The 4375-nt window shown below is 39.1% G+C and overlaps 1 pseudogene; it reads left to right on the top strand.

Annotated features, from left to right (window-relative positions):
- The first annotated feature begins 1721 nt into the window (after nucleotides 1-1721).
- Nucleotides 1722-1835, top strand: LOC114495817 (annotated as a pseudogene).
- Nucleotides 1836-4375: the final 2540 nt, after the last annotated feature.

Genomic DNA, 4375 nt, shown 5'->3' with positions numbered 1-4375 from the left:
ATTTTTTAAAAGAGTTTATTTATTTATTTTTAGAGAGAGGGGAGGGAGAGAGGAAGAGAAGGAGAGAAACATCAATGTGTGGTTGCCTCTCACATACCCCAAACTGGGGACCTGGCCCGGAACCCAAGCATGTGCCATAACTAGGAATGGAACCTGCGACCATTTGGTTTGCAGGCCAGCACTCAATCCACTGAGCCACACCAGCCAGGGCTTGATTTCATTTTTTAAACAATTTGTAGACTTCATGCTTTATCACCTAAGGAAAAAACAGACAAAGTTTACATGCACGATTTTCCATGAGATTAAAATGAATCAACCCTTTGAAAACCCCACCATTTGTACTACATTGGACACACAGCTTTGGTTGAATCCATACAGAGTAAGGATGAGAACTCAGCAAAGTCCTTATAAGTTCATAAAACTGTTGGGTATAAACCTGCCTTTACAGGTCAATAAGTAACATAGAGGGAATGGTGAATTAAGTCGAAAATGCACCTATTGTGCACATAAAAAGTAAAAATGTAGGTGAAGGGTGTAGCCTCATGCTTGAAATAGCTTCAGGGAGACGCCCGACAACTCTAAGTAACATTGCACTTGACTTCCATCCAATTTGCTCCAGGACAGTTCTGTCTAATGCCAGGTCATCTGGACAACTCAGGGGACTGGGAGGTTGGGAAGAAAGTCACTGATACTAAATCTAATTTCTTAAACTCCATGTCTATAAAACTGAAACTATGATACCAGCTTGTTGTTGTAAGGTTATTCAATAAAAGGCATCGCATTTTAAAACACTGGAATGGGATGCTCTGTAATAAAGTCAAATGTCAGTATCTGTCCCCAAGAGATACGGCAGATTTTTCTCTTCTTGGAGACTTTATGAAGTCATTTATCCTGAAAGTTTGCAACATCCACAGGTCTGAAAGGAGAATGTCAGATTAAATTTCTTGATATCCTTTACAGCTTTATTCTCTTATAAATTAAGTGCTGCTTTCATGCAACAGTTCTCAGTAAGTTTTGACCAGTGTTACAGGCTCTAACCCATGCCCTTCCAAATTGCTCTCCAGATGGCAGCCACAGTGATCTTTCCAAAGCCCAGATGTAGAGATGTCAGGAACACACCACCGTTAAAGCCCTTCAATGCCTTTCCTTCGTGTTCAGGAAAAGGACAGAACTCCTTCATGGGCCACAAAACGTACAAAGCTTCTATGGTCTGACACCTCTCTTCACACCCTCCTCCTCCCAAATTCTCTCCAATGGTCATCGCTCAGTGCCACCTCACCAGGATCCCCCCACCCTGGCCCCAGGGCCTCGTACACAATTCTGTCATCTCCAAGATCATAGCTACTCACTCTTCTTCTTTTTGGAGGGGTTGGGGGGATCACTTCCTTAAAAAAATGTCTAATCTAACATCCATAGCACTGTGCTTATCACCTTGATAGCATTTATTACTGTTGCAATTTATATTTTTGTGTACAGTTATTTTTGCTGTTGTCTGTATCCCTCACTGGATTGTACACACATCAGGATCTTTGACCTACTGACATCATGGCGTGACCCAGGGCCCACACTGTGCCTGACTCAAAATGAGGCTGTCAATATATTTTTATTGGATGAATAACATTTACTTAAATCATTGCTGTTTTCCATTTACCTGAAGGCAGTCATGGGAAGAAGCTCCCTTTTGCATCACATCCGTATACATCACAGATAAGCAAAGCAATGTGTTTGCTTCGATGGCACATAGACTAAAATTGGAATGATACGGAGAAGATTAGCAGGGCCCCTTGCTCAAAAATAACATTTGGGAATGATGCCGATAGCTCTGCAAGATCTTTCTTTCAATAAGTTTTCTTTTTTAAAAAACCATCTTCTTTCTGAGCCTGGCCTCTTGATTGAGAATACAAGCTGCCCTTGACCCTTAAAGGAACGGCAATGCAGTGGGGATCAGCAGCCATTGTGGAAAAGCACTAGCAGGTCTCAGAGTTCACCCCTCAAGGACGACAGGCCAGCACTGCTGAAAGGTCTAACCTAGTTTGCCATCATTTAATGCTACGTGCTAGTGCTTTCCCCTACCCTCTTTATTCTCTTGTGTGACGATGCTAATCTCTTTAGCTTCCTATTTGCTGAAGTCCTCTGGTTGCCTCGTTTCTCTAAGGGCACTTAGGTTGTTCCCTTCTTGGCTGTTGTGAGTATTGCTGCAAAGAACTGGGGATGCAGATATCTCTTTGAAATGGTGATTACATTTCCTTTGGATGAACACCCAGAAATCGGATTGCTAAATCCTATGGCTGTTCTATCTTTAATTTTTAGAGGAACCTCCATACTGTTTTTGAAGGTGGCTGTACCACCAACAAAGTACAAGTTCCCGTTTCTCCACATCCTCACCCACTCAAGTTATCCTTTATCTTTTTGATAATAACCATTCTAAATGGTAGGAGGTGATAACTCACCGAAGCTTTAATTTGCATTTCCCTGATGATCAGTGGCACTGAGCATCTTCTCATGTATTTGTTGGGCATCTGTATATCTTCCTTGGAAAACTGTCTATTCAGTTCTTCTGCCCATTTTTTAAATTGGATTGCTTTTTTTGTTTTGGGGTTTTTTTGTTTTTGTTTTTGCTATTGAGTTTTATGAAGTCCTTATATGTTATGGACATTCACCCCTTACCAGATAGATGGTTGCAAATATTTTCTCTCATTCCTTAGGTTGCCTTTTTATTTGGCTGATTGATTTGTTTGCTGTGCTAAAACAAACAGGACTACACAGTCCTATTAACTTTGGTTTTATTACTTGCATTTCTAGTGCCATACCCCCAAAAATACTTGCTAAGGCCAATGTCAAAGAGCTTCTTCCCTGTATTTTCTTCTAGTAATTTTAGAGTTTTGGCTCTTACATTTTAGTCTTTAATCCATGTTGTGTTAATTTTGTAAATGGGGTAAAATGGGATCCAATTTTATTTTTCTGCATGCAGATATCCAGTTTTCCCAGCACCATTTAGTGAAAAGACTATCCTTTCCCCACGGAGTCTTCATGGTTTCTTTGTCAAATATTAGTTAACTGGATATGTATGTGTTTATTTCCAGGTTCTCAGTTCTGTTCCTTTTGTCTGTATGTCTATTTTTATGCCAGTACCAAACAGTTTTGATTACTACAAAGTTTGAATCAGGAAATGTGATACCTCCACCTTTGTTTTTCTTCCTCAAGATTGCTTTGGTTATTCTTTTGTGGTTTTATACACATTTTAGGGTTTTTTTCCTATTTCTCTTAAAAATGTCATTGGACTTTTGATAGGAATTGAATTAAATACATTGACAGCTTAAGGTAATATGGTCATTTTAACAATATTAATTCTTCTGATCCATGAACATAGGATATCTTTCCATTTATTTCATCAATTATAAATTTTCACCTCCTTGGTTAAACTTATCCATAAGTATTTTATTATTTTTGATGTTATTTTAAGTATCATTATTTAATATATCAATTTTTCATGTGTCTTTTCTAGACTATAAGCTACTTGAGGATAGGGCATTATTCAAAGTAAAGATCACTTTACCAAAACTGCATACTTCAAGGACATGTTCGTTTAATTAATAAATTAATTTTAAGTCGTTCACAATTATGAATCTAATAATAGCTTCTGTACCAGGAACTAGTTTCCGCCCTTCATACACAGGCTGACTGCTTTATCTTGTACAGCCAGAAACTCAGCAGTGTGTGCAGTCTGATCAAAGAGGGGGCTTCAGTAAAGGCCCTTCCTCCTCTTTCGGTTTTTAAATGGATATACGTGGAGCATCAAGCAAACAGTAAATCAATCCTGACAAATAACTGTGTGACAAATGTCCCAGCCAAACTGCTCACACTCCCCCGTGTCGCAACATGTAAGGCCTCTAACTCAATGCCACGGCGGTTCTTAGAATGAATAAAACGTGGTTCATTCTCCAGAGCTCTTCATGTACAAGGTCTTATAAAATCCCCTGCTCCCTTCACTAGTACCTTGTCCTTACTGGATTCCCAAAGTGCTTGCAGCCAATTTTACATTATTAGGTAGAAAATGAAAGACATTCTTTCTGGGGAAACTGATCCACCCAGAAGAAAAACCTTGAGAAATCATTTTGGTAGTTTTCTACTAAAACCCCACATTCAATCACCCTGTGGCAAGGTCCACAGATTGCCAAACTGTGTCAAGAAACAACTCCTAATAATATTTCTCTAAAATGAGCAGCCAGAACCACCAGCTAACCAAGAGAAGGTTTAACATGAAATGCAGAGACTGAACAAACAGAAAAAGGAAACACATAGAAAACAAAGATAAGGGAGTAAACAAAAGGAAACTAGAGCATTTAAATCCATTTTGCTAAAAAGGTAAGAGCAG

The sequence above is a fragment of the Phyllostomus discolor genome, chromosome 4 (assembly GCF_004126475.2).
Source record: "Phyllostomus discolor isolate MPI-MPIP mPhyDis1 chromosome 4, mPhyDis1.pri.v3, whole genome shotgun sequence".
In the NCBI taxonomy this organism is placed as follows: domain Eukaryota; kingdom Metazoa; phylum Chordata; class Mammalia; order Chiroptera; family Phyllostomidae; genus Phyllostomus; species Phyllostomus discolor.
The sequence above is the reverse complement of the archived record's forward strand: the minus strand, read 5'-3'. Positions and strand labels throughout refer to the sequence as shown.